Source organism: Patagioenas fasciata, chromosome 6, assembly GCF_037038585.1.
Source record: "Patagioenas fasciata isolate bPatFas1 chromosome 6, bPatFas1.hap1, whole genome shotgun sequence".
NCBI classification, from domain to species: domain Eukaryota; kingdom Metazoa; phylum Chordata; class Aves; order Columbiformes; family Columbidae; genus Patagioenas; species Patagioenas fasciata.
The window spans coordinates 3526505-3544821 of record NC_092525.1 but is presented as its reverse complement, the minus strand read 5'-3'; positions in this window follow the sequence as shown (position 1 = coordinate 3544821).

Below are 18317 nucleotides of genomic sequence, written 5' to 3'. Positions count from 1 at the left end.
GAATTCCCCGGTGCCGGCACAAGGTCCCAGAGATCCTGGGGTCCACGGGAGGTCAGGCAGATTATCCCATCCTCGTCGCCAGAAAACGATACCGAAAAGTCGGCAAACAGACTCTCTAACACTGTTTTGAAAGTGTTAAAAAGCAGGCACTTTTATTACGGCGCGCTGGGCACTCGGGGGATCGCTCCTCTAATCCAGCGTGCGTTCCGCTTTCCTCTGGTTTTACATATCCTGGAACTCCTGAAACAGCAAAACACGCCAACCACTGTTTACAGACGTCCCGTGCTCTTTCACCAGTGCGTGCAGCCGCAACGAGAAATCTGGAATGAGCGTCTACAGAAACACATACGTATTTACCCACTTCAGAACAACGCGTTACATCAGCTGGCCGTACTTGTCAGTAATCCCTCCTGGATTAACACCCTCTTTGGATGGCACGGGTGCCGACTGTTGGCAATCAGGGCAGGACATAAGAACGCTCCTGGCCTGATCCGTTGTAATTTGAAATTGTCGTTTTAACGACTTTGCATTCTGGTGAAAGAGTTTACGTGATAATTTAGCTTGCTCCAAGGCTTTAGGCACAGTAAGCGGCACAGCTCGTGCATCGGCCCTCCTATTGCCTTCCGCAAGAGGTCCTGGAAGGGCAGCGCGAGAGCGGATGTGCGCTGCATAAAAACCATGACGTCTATGATTTATTAGGAACCATAGCATTCTCAATTCAGCCATCAAAAGAGGATTATCCTCTTCCTTCAGAAAAGAAGCTTCCAGGCGGTTAAGTATGCCAGCTGCATAATATGAGTCAGTTACAACATTCAAAGGCTCATTACAGAACACTCAAAAGCGATCCTAACAGCTGTCAGCTCAAGAACTTGTTTGACCCTTGGTCTCCTTTTTCTACCTTGTGTTTGGAACACTGGGTATCTGAGTTTAGCCACATAATTACAACTTTACGTGAGCGACCAAAGGCATCAGTAAATACAGTCTTGTCACTTACTGGTCGTTGCTGACAGCAGCATTTGCCCTACAACGGTAAATTACCAATTTCAGCCCACAGTTTATGTTGGGGGTAATAAACTGATATGTTCCCTGCATATGTTGCCAATGCAATCTGGAAATTCACATCTTCAGTTAATTACCATTGCAAATTCTCCTTTGTTGTAGGAATAAATATACATTCAAAGTCTGTCCCATACATAGCATACAAACATTCTCTGCCTTTAATTATTGGGTTTGCATACATTTCTTTTATTATCCAAACTGTTTTCATTGGTGTGTGAGCTAGAAAAACCCATTCCAACTCTTAAAGAATCACTTAATGACTTGTCCCATTGAAACGGTACTGCAAACGGTTGGACGGTATTGGCTATGAGTGCCAGCCAAACTGGCAGCTGCAAATTGCGTCCCCATCCCTATTTTTGTTCAACAGCATCGAATACTTTCTATATGGCCTGCTGAGCTTTGTCATCCAATACCTGAGTAGACAATAAATTCAGGTCTCCTTTCAAAAGTGTAAAAAGTAGACACAGTTCCTCTGTGGCAATGCCCAAAATAGGTCGGAGCCAATTTATGGCTCCTAGCAATTTTGTAAGTCATTTAAGGTCATGATATTATGGAATTTAAGAGGTACTGGCTAAGGAATGATTTCTTGTTCTGTTATTTGCCACCCCAAATATTTCCATGGAGCAGTTTTCTGAATTTTTTCTTGTGCAATTTGTAATCTAGCCTTTTGTATAGCATTACATAGGACTTGCATTACTTGTTGTAGTTCCTGCTCTTATAACATGACAAGCAAGATATCATCCATATAACGACAGATACAAGCTGAGGGGTACAGCTTCCTCACAGGTTGTACAGCTGCTGCAACTACTGTCTTGCAAATGGTTGGACTATTTCTCATCCCTTGTGGTGATACCACCCAATGCTATCTCTTCATAGGCTCCTCTTGATTAAGTGAAGGAACAAAATGCAAATCTGGGGGCATCCTCAGGATGTAGCAAGGTGGCACAGGTGTCCATGCCATAATTTTGATTTCACCTTGATAATCAGAGTCAATTACTCCAGGTAAAACAAACAAATCCAGTTTGGTAGTAGATGATCAACCTATTAACAAAGCATGCACACTAGGCACTAAAGGCCCCCACACTCCTCTGGGAATAAGCAATACCACAGCAGTAATTAATTATCATCACTGACGGGCTGGCAGCCAAGTCCAGCCCTGCACTTCCAGCTGTTCCAGGGAAGAGATCTCGGGTCATGAGTTTAGACTTGAATTTATTTGATGGGGGCGGGGGAAGTCCTGTCCCCCACCTCCTGGGAAGGGTTAATTGGCTCCCCCTTTACATTAATCCTTGAATGATGTTCACTCACACAGTGCTTGCCCTTTCCCCATTTTGGACGATCTCTAGGAGGTACAGCCTTCGAAGTCTGGCGTGCATACTTTGTGTAATCTTTCTTTACACGACCCAGTGTCCCACAACAAAACCAATTCGATTTCAGTTCTGTTCCCAATACTTGTAACTGTGCTGCTAAAGCAGCAGCTAGAGAGCTGGTATAATGTTCAGTTGACTTATGTTTTGACACACTCTCATATCTGCTATAGTATACCTTTCCCTATTCCCCAAATCCTGCAACACACGCTGACAATCAGCATTAGCATTCTCAAAAGCCAATTATTTTAGTAACAACTCATGCGCTGTGTCATTATCAATTTGTCTCTCCAAAGCAGTTTGCAAGCGGTCTAAAAACAGCGCATAAGGTTCCTGTGATCCTTGCAAGATTTTTGAAAAGGACGTATTGGCATCTCTCCCAACCTCCAGTAACTTCCGAACCACTTTCATTGCTAGTTTTGCTATTACACCACATATATATCTCTCTGGGTTACGCAACTTGATTATCTGGCAAAGCGTGGGCACATTCCCCAGCTAAAGGACTGCAATCAATCCATCTCATCTGATATGCATTATCAACGGTCTCTATAGTACAGTTCTCCCAAAAATCAGATAATTACTAGTCAATATACTGTATGGTTAAGATCATTTTCAACAAAGAACGCCAGTCATGTGGAGTAAGTTCGTAAGAGGAGCTTAATGCTTCAAAAATGTATAACAAATGATAAAGTAACCCCATTTTCTTTAGCTAATGTTGGTAATTCCTTTACAACATCATACGGTAGCTGCTGAAAGCCTGGAGATTGCTGTTCACAACAGATCACTGGCCATGCCGTAACCACTTTTGAGTCTCCTGTTTTCAAAGCCTCTTCTCTACATTTATCCCACATGGTTTAATTAGTGTGCACTTTCGGTTGCAAAGTAAGATCCGGGGGGAATAAATCAGGCTCTTACTCTGGGTCCATCGGGCCAGGATCAAGGGGCTTGTCAGGCGACTCCCACAAACCATCATTTGCCAAAAGTGTTCACTGTAGGGTACATGCAGGGGCTTTGTTATCAGCCAATCCTTTATCCACTACTACATCTGTGGTCAGTGCATTTTTGCCTAATCTATCTACAGGATCCCCCTCCTTCCCTGGCAAGGGAGGAGCAGAAGGTTCACAATTAGTTGCAACCCGCGCAACTACTTCCTTCTGAGTCGCTATTAAAGCAGACATAATTTTTGCCCAAGTAGATAAATATTCACAAGCAGCTTTATCTCCAGTTGCTGCCTGTTCATATAATTCTCGTTCAACTTTCTGCCATGCCTCCAACTAAAATGTACCAGTTGTAGGAAAGTCCAGCACATGATCAGCAAGCCTTTCTTATAAAGTCATTAATCGGACTACTGGTACATTGTGATTTTGCTTTCTTAATAAAAGTTGAAGGACATCTAGGGTTTGTTTGGTTCAAGGGATAACTTCCCTCCTATGGTTCCAAATTGCTCATCTTTTCTTGCTGATGGGCGCACGCTGTGGTTTCTGTTTCCTGGCTCTGTTTCCCTGTCCTTGTTCAATTGGGCTTTGCCACCAGAACGGCTGCTGCCTTTACAGCCGCACTCAAAGTCCCTGTTCGGGTGCCATTTGTAGTGAATGTGGCACCAACTCTCTTTTAAGGTGAGACAAGAGACATTTGTTACAAACTCAGGTTTGCATTTATACTCGCTATGATGCTTGCTCAAGCATTTGCTGATTTGGTAAGTTCGTCATAACATAAGTGATATATTGGTACTGCCATAAAAGCATCGTTGTCTATACCACAAGCTACCCCCGTCATCCCCATTGATGTATCATTCCTGTACCAATCCCTCTGTCCTCGATGTATCACGTAGCATACAGTACTTGCTTCTTGTGTTATTCCACTAACGATTGTTCTCACGCTGTCAACTCTCACAGTTTCTCATAGGCCCAATGTCAGAATACTGCCACAATCACCTTTCTCCTTCCTTGAGCTCTCCTGACCTGCGGTTCCACCACCGTTGTCTTCTTTCTTGATCCCACATGACTCACAGGTGCCCTCCAATCCTCTTTCTCGATCACTCTTCCTCACAGGTTCACCTCCTTCCTTGCTTTTCCTTTGCACGCTGCTCCACCTGAAGAGAAACACACAGAGGACTGAGCTACATCAGCCCCAGGGCACTACAGTCAGACGGGGGCTGAATCTGGGGGCTGACACCTCCCCACACCCCACAGCGTGCCCGCCTTGCCTTGGCCCCGGCCCCTCACACAGCCCTTCCCCTCAGCTCTGCCCCTCCGCTGCAGCACAGCTTCCGCACATGCCCTGCTCAGGCTGGACCCCAGTTTCATGGGTTAGAGATATCATAGCTCAGTACAAATCCCCACGGTCCTCACCTGCTGTTTGGTGCTTGCGGAGGGTCACACTCACTGTGCCCCAGGACACTGGCCCTGCCCGGCCCTGCGGGAGTGTCTGGAGCTGCCGGCTGGTTCTCCAGCTTTAGCGTCACCCGCAGAAGCCCGCTCTCCTCAGCTCTGCACACCCATCCAGTTGCGCCGCCCAGGCAAAGTCAGCTTCACCCTCTGCTCTACACCTCACCTGCAAACAACCAACTTTCAACTGACAACTGTCCAAAACCCACCGACAAACTCTCCAAATCTCAGCCTTTCGTTTGCAACTGCTGCCTCTAGTGCATCTCACAGACAAGCCTTCAAAATCCCCTCATCCTGCAATAACACTCCAGCACTGATCACCTGCGGGAACAACTACCACAATACCAGGCAAACACCAACCAGTTCTGGCACGGAAATATCACTTTCTCCTCAAGATTCCACCCTACACCAACTGCTGACAAACACACGCTGTCCTCACCAAAGCCAAACGCTGCAACAACCAGTGACAACTCAAATTTGCGTGGGCGGTGCAAAATTGCAGGGGTGAGCTAACGCAGAGCTGGGCTTGAAAGCTGCAGAGTGTGCACCCTGTGGTATAACGTGGCGAGCTACTGCCATTCTGCCTTCTCCCTGGGAGAAGCGCGTGAGCAGAGGCTGCTTCAAGGCACAATGGGAACGGTTTGGTTCTCCGGGTCTCTCAGGGCGAGAGCGATAAATGTGATCTGTGTCGTGGCGCAGGAACTTCCCGTACACTTGCTCCTCCATTCGGTCTCGGGTGCTGCAAGAGAGGGAGCGAGAGATTCAGGGCAAGATTGACAACCTCGGCGTCCCCGTCCCAGCCACGGGTCACCCAAACCTGCAGACATCCCGGGAGGCCCCCTAAGATTTACACTCCCCTATGCCCCACCCTTGAAGCCTGGACATCGCCGGAACCATAGAGCAAGTATTTCTTGAGGAGGCACCCAAAGGGTCCGTGTTCTCTTTCAGGCAGATGCTAGCGCAAGATTGCAAATCATCTCACAGCTACCAGGAAGGTAAAAAATAACGTCTTGAAATGGGAAAGGAACAGGTATTGTTTCTCTTCATCACCTCCCTCATTGCCACGTTATCAAGGTCTCCCGCAATGTTCCACAGGAAACTTGAAGCTTGGAATTCCTGGTATTCTGAACCTGGGCAAGAAAGGAAGAAAAGCATGAGACTGATCATAAAGAGGGTGGCTGCTCGTAACATGGAAAGAGCAGTAACAAGGTAAAAAGATATCACTTTTCCTTAGAGAGCTCTCAAAGCTGCCTGTTAAGGACAAGAAAAACAAACTTGTGACGGACCATTACTTAAAATCCAAGGCCCAGGAAGCGATCTAATGTACATTGAAACGCGGGCCACGAGACAGTGGAAGTGCCACGAGCTGAGACTGAAGGGACAGAGGATGAATTTCCAAAGAAGTTTAGGTTTCGATGTCAAAACGGAAAATTCTACGTCATTAAAATATAATGCAAAAGTCAGTGTAAAATCAAGTAAGGCAACGACTCCAAATGAACTCCCAGGCGCTTCAGTCACTCAGCAGATCAAAAATGCGGATCATTTCTCACCTGCCCACCTCCCAAACCCCAGCCTATGTCCCCTGCTTCCAGCTTACCTGAGCCCAGATTAAAGGAGGATTTCAGAGGCCATGCCAAGTTCTGCTGCTCCTCGTTCGGGTTGCCAGTCTTCCTCCTCGCTCTGGAATTGCAGGTCAACCGCCTTCCTGTTCTTCTTTGATTGACACTGAGCTGCCGCGTTACCCGCTGCCGTCTGAGCGGATCTCGGGGAGCCTCTGGAACCGCCAGAGCGCTCCCCCCACCAACATTCTCTTGCCTTGTTTTCGGGGTTCCTCTTCACCAGCTGAGGCGCCCTCCCACCCCCCGCCGCCCTCTTACCTTTTTCTAGAGGTCTCTTGAGCCACCAGCAAGCTCCCCCGCACCTTCCCTCAGAGATCTTGGCCCGCCAGAGGCCTGCCCCTCGTCAGCCTCCTCCCCTTTTCCTGGGTGCTGCTTGAACCACTGGTGGGCTCCCCTCCACCATCCTCTCGTCCTTTGTAGGGGAGTCTCGTGACTCACCAGAGCGCTCTCCGCCGTTGCCTTGCTGGGGTTATTGACACCGCTTGACTTGCCAGAGCGCTCCCCCTCGCAGTTCTCTTGTTGGATTTCTTGGGACCTTTTGAACCAGTGGAACAACGGGAATGCTCCCCCCCACTGTGACCTTGCCTTTCTTCAGTGCGATCTTGACGTGCTGGAGCACTTCCCCGCGCCGTCCTCTTGCCTTTTACTGGGGAGTCTCTTGAATATCCACAGCACTCCCCCCTGCCATCCTTTACCAGATTTTTTGACACTTCTTGACATCTCGGAGCGCTCTCACTCACCCTTGTCTTGCCTATTTTCAGGGCGCTCCTGTCCCGCTGGATGCTCCTCCCTGCTGTCCTATTGCCAGATTGAGAATTCTCGACCTGTCCCAGCGCTAACCCACCGTCCTTCTGCCTTCTACCTGGGAAGTCACTTGAAGAACTGGAGCACTCCCCCCTGCTGTCCTCTTGCCTTTCTTCACTGAGATTTTGGCCTGCCAGAGCACTCCTCCCTGTTGTCCTCTTACTGGATTTCTTGGGACCTCTTGACCCACTGGGTCTCTCCTCCTGCTGTCCTTTTGCCTTTCTTTAGTACAATCTCAGCCTGCTGGAGCGCTCCCCCTCGCCGTCCTCCTGCTGGATTTCTTGGAACCTCTTGACCCCTTAGGGCGTTCCCCCTGCCACCCTCTTGTGGTTTTTGGGGGAGTCTTGTGATCAACCAGGCCGTTTCCCCCCACCATCCTCTTCCCCTTTTCCTGGGTGCTTCTTGATCCACCAGAGTGCTCTCAAAGCTGCCTGTTACCATCCTCTAACCATTCTCTTGCCTTTTTTGGTGGAGTCTTGTGACTCACCGGAGCGTTCTCCACCATTGTCTTGCTGGATTTGTTGACATCGCTTGACCTGCCGGAGCGCTCCCCCTCACAGTTCTCTTCCTGGATATCTTGGGACATTTTGAACCACTGGGGGGCTCCCACCTGCCATCCTCTTACCGCATTTATTGAGACGTCCTGATCTGCCAGAGCGTTCCCCCTCGCCGTCCTTTTGCTGGATTTCTTGGGATGCCTTAAACAACTGTGGGGCTCCCACCCACCATCCTCTAACCGCATTTATCGACATTTCCTGATCTGCTGGAGCGCTCCCCCTTGCCGTCCTCTTGCTGGATTTCTTGGGATCTCTTGGACCACTGGGGGGGCTCCCACCCGCCATCCTCTTACCGCATTTATTGAGACTTCCTGATCTGCTGGATTGCTCTCCCCCTGGCCTTCCTCTTGCACTTTTTTGGGGGAGTCTTCTTCACACATCCGAGCGCTCTCCCTCACCCTTGTCTTGCCTCTAGTCACGGCGCTCTTCTCCCGCTGGAACGCTCCTCCCCGCCATCCTATTGCCAGACTGAGAATTCTTGACCTGCCGCAGTCCTGCCCCGCCATGCTCCTGCCTTCTGCCTGGGAAGTCACTTGAAGAACTGGAGCGCTCTCCCCCGCTGTCCTCTTGCCTTTCCTCAGTGGGATTTTGGCCTGCTAAAGAGCTCCTCCCTGTCGTCCTCTTGCTGGATTTCTTGGGACTTCTTGACCCATTAGGGCATTCCCCCTGCCACCCTCTTGTGGTTTTTGGGGGAGTCTTGTGACCAACCAGGCCGTTTCCCCCCACCATCCTCTTCCCCTTTTCCTGGGTGCTTCTTGATCCACCAGAGTGCTCCCCTGCACCATTCTTTTGCCTTTTTTGGGAGAGTCTTGTGACTCGCCGGAGAGTTCTCCACCATTGTCTTGCTGGATTTCTTGACATCGCTTGACCTGCCGGAGCGCTCCCCCTCGCAGTTCTCTTGCTGGATTTCTTGGGACGTCTTAAACAACTGAGGGGCTCACACCCACCATCCTCTAACTGCATTTATCGAGATTTCCTGATCTGCCGGAGCGCTCGCCCCTGCTGTCCTCTTGCTGGGTTTCTTGGGACCTCTTGACCCACACGAGCTCTCCTCCCCACCGTCTTCTTGCCGGACTTATTGAGACTTCTTGACCCGCCAGAGTGTTCCCCCTCATCATCCTCCTGCCTTTTTCTGGGGATTCTCTTCAACAACTGAAGAGCTCCCCCGCACTGTCCTCTTCCCTTTTTTCTGGGTGATTCGTGAATCACCGGTGAGCTTCTCCTTACCACCCTCTTGGGCTTTTTTCAGAGCAACCTTGACCCATCAGAGCACCCCCTCACCGTCCTCTTGCCAGATGTACTGAGGGTTCTTCATCTGCCACAGCGCTCCCCCACGCCGTCCTCTTGCTGGATTTCCTGGAACCTTGTGAACCACTGGGGGGCTCCCACCCACCATGCTTTTACCGCATTTATTGAGACGTCCTGATCTGCCAGAGCGCTCCCCCTCGCCATCCTCTTGCTGGATTTCTTGGGATCTCTTGGACCACTGGGGGGGCTCCCACCAGCCATCCTCTTACCGCATTTATCGAGACTTCCTGATCTGCTGGAGCGCTCCCCCTCGCCGTCCTCTTGCTGGATTTCTTGGGTCCTCTTGACCCATTAGGGCGTTCCCCCTGCCACCCTCTTGTGTTTTCTGGGGGAGTCTTGTGACCAACCAGAGTGCTCCCCCCCACCATCTTCTTCCCCTTTTCCTGGGTGCTTCTTGATCCACCAGAGTGCTCCCCTGCACCATTCTCTTGCCTTTTTTTGGGGGAATCTTGTGACTCACCGGAGCGTTTCCCACCATTGTCTTGCTGGATTTCTTGACACCGCTTGACCTGTTGGAGCGCTCTCCCTCACAGTTCTCTTGCTGGATATCTTGGGACCTCTTGAACCACTGGGGAGCTCCCACCTGCCACCTTCTTACCGCATTTATTGAGACTTCCTGATCTGCTGGATTGCTCTCCCCACCGGCCTTCCTCTTGCACTTTTTGGGGGAGTCTTCTTGACACGTCCGAGTGCTCTCCCTCACCCTCGTCTTGCCTCTAGTCAGGGCGCTCTTCTCCCGCTGGAACGCTCCTCCCCGCCATCCTATTGCCAGACTGAGAATTCTTGACCTGCCGCAGTCCTGCCCCGCCATGCTCCTGCCTTCTGCCTGGGAAGTCACTTGAAGAACTGGAGCGCTCTCCCCCGCTGTCCTCTTGCCTTTCCTCAGTGGGATTTTGGCCTGCTAAAGAGCTCCTCCCTGTCGTCCTCTTGCTGGATTTCTCGGTACCTCTTGACCCACTGGGTCTCTCCTCCTGCCGTCCTTTTGCCTTTCCTTAGTACATTCTTGGTCTGCTGGAGTGCTCCCCCCCACCATCCTCTTGCTGGATTTCTCGGGACCCCTTGTCCCATATAGGACATTCCCCGCCACCACCATCCTGGTGTGTTTTTTAGGAGAGTCTTGTGATCGACCAGAGCGCTCCCCCCTTGACATCCTCTTCCCCTTTTTCTGGGTGACTTTTGAACCACTGGTGAACTCTCCCCCATCATCCTCTTGCCACATATATTGAGACTTGTTGATCCGCCAGAGCGCTTCCCCCACTGTCCTCTTGCCAGATTTACTGATACCTCTTGTCCTGTCAGAGCGCTCCCTCTCGCAGTCCTCTTTGTTCAGTTTGTAGGGTAGGAGGGGGGATCTCTGATTACAGAAAGGTCCCTTTGTTCTAGGAGACATTCCCTTGCTCCATGCTTCAGGTTGCCCATCTTCCCTCTCATTTTCAATATGCACGTCCATCACCTTCCTCCTCTTCTTTCTTGATCCCTCGACTCCCGGATGAACTCAAATCCTCTTTCTTGATCACTCTTTCTCGTAAGTTCACAACCTTACTTTCCTTTCTTGCTTTCGCCTTTGTGAGCTGCTCCACCCAAACCGAAATGCCCTGAAGACAGAAATACACCCACCCCAAGCCCGTACAGTCACATAGGGGGTGAGTCCGCTCGCTGACGCATCCCCACATCCCACAGCAAGCCCACCTTGCCTTGGCCCCGGCCCCCCGCACAGGCCTTCCCACCAACCCAGCCCCTCCGTAGCAGCACAGTTTCCCAGCATGCACCCCACAAAGACTTTCTTTGCCAGTCACCCCTGGCACTTACAGCAACACACCACATCAGCATCAAGAGCCCTGGGAGTGGAGAGCTGGCCAGGCCCTCACCCCGGCAGGATCCTCTTCCCCCTCCTTTAGCTGATGGCAGACAGACAAGACACCTCCCAAGAGGTGTCCAGCCCTCTCTCTCAACCACTCATGAGTACAAAAGCCCAGCCTCTACTCACCCACCCCGCCTCCCAAAACCCCACCAGCAGCCCCTGGTCCCAGCTGAACAGCAGCCAGTGCTGAAGATCTGGCTCGTGTTGTCGGACACAACCTTCCCATGGATGTCTGGGCCCCTGAGCAGTTTCCAGGGGTGGGAGGGCGCAGTCCTGATTACAGGGAGGTCCCTGTCCCAAGGGGGACATTTTCTTCCTCCTCACTCCTGACTCGCAGCTCCATCACCTTCCTCCTCTTCTTTCTTGATCCCTCCTGACTCGCAGCTCTACCACCGTCATCTTCTTTCTTGATCCCTGTTGACTTGCAGATGCACTCCAATCCTCTTTCTTGATCGCTCTTCCTCGTAGGTTCACCACCTTCCTCTTCTTTCTTGCTTTCGCCTTTGCGAGCTGCTCCACCCGAACAGAGATGCACAGAAAACAAAAATATACCCACCCCAGGCCCGTACAGTCACACGAGGGGGCGAGTCCGGTCGCTGACGCATCCCCACACCCCACCACAAGGCCACCTTGCCTTGGCCCCGGCCCCCCGCACAGGCCTTCCCACCAACCCAGCCCCTCCGTAGCAGCACAGTTTCCCAGCATGCACCCCACAAAGACTTTCTTTGCCAGTCACCCCTGGCACTTACAGCAACACACCACACCAGCATCAAGAGCCCTGGGAGTGGAGAGCTGGCCAGGCCCTCACCCCGGCAGGATCCTCTTCCCCCTCCTTTACCTGCTGGCAGACAGACACCTCCCAAGGGATGACCACCCTGCTCCCTTAACTGCTCCCAAGTCCAAGAGCCCAGCCCCTGCTCACCACCCCCACCTCCCAAAACACAGCCAACAGCCCCTGCTCCCATTTTACCACTTTACCCCCGAGCACGGTTTCTAGGGGTGGGAGGGGGACGCACTAATCACAGATCGTTCCCTGTGCTTAAGGATACATTCTCCTTCTCGCTGGCTCAGCCTGCCCATCTTCCTCCTCACTCTTGACTCGTAGCTCCATCACCTTTCTCCTCTTTTGTCCCCTCCTGACTCACAGGTCCACCACTGTCATCTTCTTTCTTGACTCTGCTTGACTCACAGGTGCGCTCCAATCCTCTTCCGTGATCGCTCTTCTGTGTCAGTACACGGAAGACCGGGCACATGAGAAACTGCAAGAGTCAACAGCATGAGAACAAGCATTAGTGGAAAAATACAAGAACAAAGGACTGTATGCTATGTGATACATCAAGGACAGAGGAGTTGATACAGGATTGATGCATCAAGGACAGAGGGACAGCTTGTGATAGACAAAAAAGGTGTTTATGGCAGTGACTTTGGTGGGAACACAAAACACATCACTTATGTAATGACTAACTTAGCTAATCAACAAATGCTTGAGCAAGCATCATAGCGAGTATAAACGCAAGCCTGAATTTGTAATAAACATCTCTCATTGCACCTTAAAAGAGAGTCCGTACCGCATTCGCTACAAATGGCGCCCTGGAACAGGGACTTTCAGCGTGCCTATAAAGGCAGTAGCCGCTCTGGTAGCGAAGCCCAATCGAACCAGGAAACAGGACCGGGAACCAGGACAGTGCGCGCCCACCACCAACGAAAGGTGAGCGATTGGGAACCATGGGAGGGAAGTTATCCCTTAAGCAAAGACAAACCCTGGATGTCCTTCAACATGCGCTACAAATGCAAAATCAGGATGTATCAGGGGTCTGATTGGTGAGTTTATTAGAATGGATGGCTAATCATGTGCTAGACTTTCCTACAACTGGTACATTTCAGTTGGAGACATGGCACAAAGATGAATGAGAATTATATGAACAGGTAACGACTGGAGATAAAGCTGCTTGCAAATATTCATCTACTTGGGGAAAAATTATGACTACTAAGATACAGGATACAGGACTGATACATCAGGGACAGAGGGACAGCTTACTATAGAAAAAAATGCGTATATGGCAGTTACATCGCTCATGTAATGTCTAACTTAGCTAAAGAGCAAATGCTTGAGCAAGCATCATAGCGAGTATAAATGCAAACCTGAGTTTGTAATAAATGTCTCTCATGGCACCTTACCGTGAGTCCACGCCAGATTCGCTACACTCTTCCTCATAGGTTCACCACCTTCCTCTCCTTCCTTGCTTTTCCTTTGCACGCTGCTCCACCTGAAGAGAAACACACAGAGGACTGAGCTACACCAGCCCAAGGGCACTACAATCAGACAGGGGCTGAGTCCGGGGGCTGACACCTCCCCACACCCCACAACGAGCCCACCTTGCCTTGGCCCCGGCCCCTCGCACATGCCTTAGAGATATCATAGCTCAGTACAAATCCCCACAGTCCTCACCTGCTGTTTGGTGCTTGCGGAGGGTCACACTCCCTGTGCCCCAGGGCACTGGCCCTACACGGCCAAGCTCGGCAGCGGGACTGTCTGGAGCTGCCACTGGCTGGTTCTCCAGCTTTAGGGTCACCCGCAGAAGCCCGCTCTCCTCAGCTCTGCACACCCATCCAGTTGCGCCGCCCAGGCAAAGTCAGCTTCACCCTCTGCTCTACACCTCACCTGCAACCAACCAACTCTTCAACTGACAACTGTCCAAAACCCACCGACAAACTCTCCACACCTCAGCCTTTCATTTGCAACTGCTGCCTCTAGTGCATCTCACAGACAAGCCTTCAAAATCCCCTCATCCTGCAATAACACTCCAGCACTGATCACCTGTGGGAACAACTACCACAATACCATGCAAACACCAACCAGTTCTGGCACGGAAATATCACTTTCTCCTCAAGATTCCACCCTACACCAACTGCTGACAAACACACGCTGTCCTCACCAAAGCCAAACGCTGCAACAACCAGCGACAACTCAAATTTGCGTGGGCGGTGCAAAATTGCAGGGGTGAGCTAACGCAGAGCTGGGCTTGAAAGCTGCAGAGTGTGCACCCTGTGGTATAACGTGGCGAGCTACTGCCATTCTGCCTTCTCCCTGGGAGAAGCGCGTGAGCAGAGGCTGCTTCAAGGCACGATGGGAACGGTTTGGTTCTCCGGGTCTCTCAGGGCGAGAGCGATAAATGTGATCTGTGGCGTGGCGCAGGAACTTCCCGTACACTTGCTCCTCCATTCGGTCTCGGGTGCTGCAAGAGAGGGAGCGAGAGATTCAGGGCAAGATTGACAACCTCGGCGTCCCCGTCCCAGCCACGGGTCACCCAAACCTGCAGACATCCCGGGAGGCCCCCTAAGATTTACACTCCCCTATGCCCCACCCTTGAAGCCTGGACATCGCCAGAACCATAGAGCAAGTATTTCTTGAGGAGGCACCCAAAGGGTCCGTGTTCTCTTTCAGGCAGATGCTAGCGCAAGATTGCAAATCATCTCACAGCTACCAGGAAGGTAAAAAATAACGTCTTGAAATGGGAAAGGAACAGGTATTGTTTCTCTTCATCACCTCCCTCATTGCCACGTTATCAAGGTCTCCCGCAATGTTCCACAGGAAACTTGAAGCTTGGAATTCCTGGTATTCTGAACCTGGGCAAGAAAGGAAGAAAAGCATGAGACTGATCATAAAGAGGGTGGCTGCTCGTAACATGGAAAGAGCAGTAACAAGGTAAAAAGATATCACTTTTCCTTAGAGAGCTCTCAAAGCTGCCTGTTAAGGACAAGAAAAACAAACTTGTGACGGACCATTACTTAAAATCCAAGGCCCAGGAAGCGATCTAATGTACATTGAAACGCGGGCCACGAGACAGTGGAAGTGCCACGAGCTGAGACTGAAGGGACAGAGGATGAATTTCCAAAGAAGTTTAGGTTTCGATGTCAAAACGGAAAATTCTACGTCATTAAAATATAATGCAAAAGTCAGTGTAAAATCAAGTAAGGCAACGACTCCAAATGAACTCCCAGGCGCTTCAGTCACTCAGCAGATCAAAAATGCGGATCATTTCTCACCTGCCCACCTCCCAAACCCCAGCCTATGTCCCCTGCTTCCAGCTTACCTGAGCCCAGATTAAAGGAGGATTTCAGAGGCCATGCCAAGTTCTGCTGCTCCTCGTTCGGGTTGCCAGTCTTCCTCCTCGCTCTGGAATTGCAGGTCAACCGCCTTCCTGTTCTTCTTTGATTGACGCTGAGCTGCCGCGTTACCCGCTGCCGTCTGAGCGGATCTCGGGGAGCCTCTGGAACCGCCAGAGCGCTCCCCCCACCAACATTCTCTTGCCTTGTTTTCGGGGTTCCTCTTCACCAGCTGAGGCGCCCTCCCACCCCCCGCCGCCCTCTTACCTTTTTCTAGAGGTCTCTTGAGCCACCAGCAAGCTCCCCCGCACCTTCCCTCAGAGATCTTGGCCCGCCAGAGGCCTGCCCCTCGTCAGCCTCCTCCCCTTTTCCTGGGTGCTGCTTGAACCACTGGTGGGCTCCCCTCCACCATCCTCTCGTCCTTTGTAGGGGAGTCTCGTGACTCACCAGAGCGCTCTCCGCCATTGCCTTGCTGGGGTTATTGACACCGCTTGACTTGCCAGAGCGCTCCCCCTCGCAGTTCTCTTGTTGGATTTCTTGGGACCTTTTGAACCATTGGAACAACGGGAATGCTCCCCCCCACTGTGACCTTGCCTTTCTTCAGTGCCATCTTGACGTGCTGGAGCACTTCCCCGCGCCGTCCTCTTGCCTTTTACTGGGGAGTCTCTTGAATATCCACAGCACTCCCCCCTGCCATCCTTTACCAGATTTTTTGACACTTCTTGACATCTCGGAGTGCTCTCACTCACCCTTGTCTTGCCTATTTTCAGGGCGCTCCTGTCCCGCTGGATGCTCCTCCCTGCTGTCCTATTGCCAGATTGAGAATTCTCGACCTGTCCCAGCGCTACCCCACCGTCCTTCTGCCTTCTACCTGGGAAGTCACTTGAAGAACTGGAGCACTCCCCCCTGCTGTCCTCTTGCCTTTCTTCACTGAGATTTTGGCCTGCCAGAGCACTCCTCCCTGTTGTCCTCTCACTGGATTTCTTGGGACCTCTTGACCCACTGGGTTTCTCCTCCTGCTGTCCTTTTGCCTTTCTTTAGTACAATCTCAGCCTGCTGGAGCGCTCCACCTCGCCGTCCTCCTGCTGGATTTCTTGGAACCTCTTGACCCCTTAGGGCGTTCCCCCTGCCACCCTCTTGTGGTTTTTGGGGGATTCTTGTAATCAACCAGGCCGTTTCCCCCCACCATCCTCTTCCCCTTTTCCTGGGTGCTTCTTGATCCACCAGAGTGCTCTCAATGCTGCCTGTTACCATCCTCTAACCATTCTCTTGCCTTTTTTGGTGGAGTCTTGTGACTCACCGGAGCGTTCTCCACCATTGTCTTGCTGGATTTGTTGACATCGCTTGACCTGCCGGAGCGCTCCCCCTCACAGTTCTCTTCCTGGATATCTTGGGACATTTTGAACCACTGCGGGGGCTCCCACCCGCCATCCTCTTACCGCATTTATTGAGACGTCCTGATCTGCCAGAGCGTTCCCCCTCGCCGTCCTTTTGCTGGATTTCTTGGGATGCCTTAAACAACTGTGGGGCTCCCACCCACCATCCTCTAACCGCATTTATCGAGATTTCCTGATCTGCTGGAGCGCTCCCCCTTGCCGTCCTCTTGCTGGATTTCTTGGGATCTCTTGGACCACTGGGGGGGCTCCCACCCGCCATCCTCTTACCGCATTTATTGAGACTTCCTGATCTGCTGGATTGCTCTCCCCCTGGCCTTCCTCTTGCACTTTTTTGGGGGAGTCTTCTTCACACATCCGAGCGCTCTCCCTCACCCTTGTCTTGCCTCTAGTCACGGCGCTCTTCTCCCGCTGGAACGCTCCTCCCCGCCATCCTATTGCCAGACCGAGAATTCTTGACCTGCCGCAGTCCTGCCCCACCATGCTCCTGCCTTCTGCCTGGGAAGTCACTTGAAGAACTGGAGCGCTCTCCCCCGCTGTCCTCTTGCCTTTCCTCAGTGGGATTTTGGCCTGCTAAAGAGCTCCTCCCTGTCGTCCTCTTGCTGGATTTCTTGGGTCCTCTTGACCCATTAGGGCGTTCCCCCTGCCACCCTCTTGTGTTTTCTGGGGGAGTCTTGTGACCAACCAGAGTGCTCCCCCCCACCATCTTCTTCCCCTTTTCCTGGGTGCTTCTTGATCCACCAGAGTGCTCCCCTGCACCATTCTCTTGCCTTTTTTTGGGGGAATCTTGTGACTCACCGGAGCGTTTCCCACCATTGTCTTGCTGGATTTCTTGACACCGCTTGACCTGTTGGAGCGCTCTCCCTCACAGTTCTCTTGCTGGATATCTTGGGACCTCTTGAACCACTGGGGAGCTCCCACCTGCCACCTTCTTACCGCATTTATTGAGACTTCCTGATCTGCTGGATTGCTCTCCCCACCGGCCTTCCTCTTGCACTTTTTGGGGGAGTCTTCTTGACACGTCCGAGTGCTCTCCCTCACCCTCGTCTTGCCTCTAGTCAGGGCGCTCTTCTCCCGCTGGAACGCTCCTCCCCGCCATCCTATTGCCAGACTGAGAATTCTTGACCTGCCACAGTCCTGCCCCGCCATGCTCCTGCCTTCTGCCTGGGAAGTCACTTGAAGAACTGGAGCGCTCTCCCCAGCTGTCCTCTTGCCTTTCCTCAGTGGGATTTTGGCCTGCTAAAGAGCTCCTCCCTGTCGTCCTCTTGCTGGATTTCTCGGTACCTCTTGATCCACTGGGTCTCTCCTCCTGCCGTCCTTTTGCCTTTCCTTAGTACATTCTTGGTCTGCTGGAGTGCTCCCCCCCACCATCCTCTTGCTGGATTTCTCGGGACCCCTTGTCCCATATAGGACATTCCCCCCCACCACCATCCTGTTGTGTTTTTTAGGAGAGTCTTGTGATGGACCAGAGCGCTCCCCCCTTGACATCCTCTTCCCCTTTTTCTGGGTGACTTTTGAACCACTGGTGAACTCTCCCCCATCATCCTCTTGCCACATATATTGAGACTTGTTGATCCGCCAGAGCGCTTCCCCCACTGTCCTCTTGCCAGATTTACTGATACCTCTTGTCCTGTCAGAGCGCTCCCTCTCGCAGTCCTCTTTGTTCAGTTTGTAGGGTAGGAGGGGGGATCTCTGATTACAGAAAGGTCCCTTTGTTCTAGGAGACATTCCCTTGCTCCATGCTTCAGGTTGCCCATCTTCCCTCTCATTTTCAATATGCACGTCCATCACCTTCCTCCTCTTCTTTCTTGATCCCTCGACTCCCGCATGAACTCAAATCCTCTTTCTTGATCA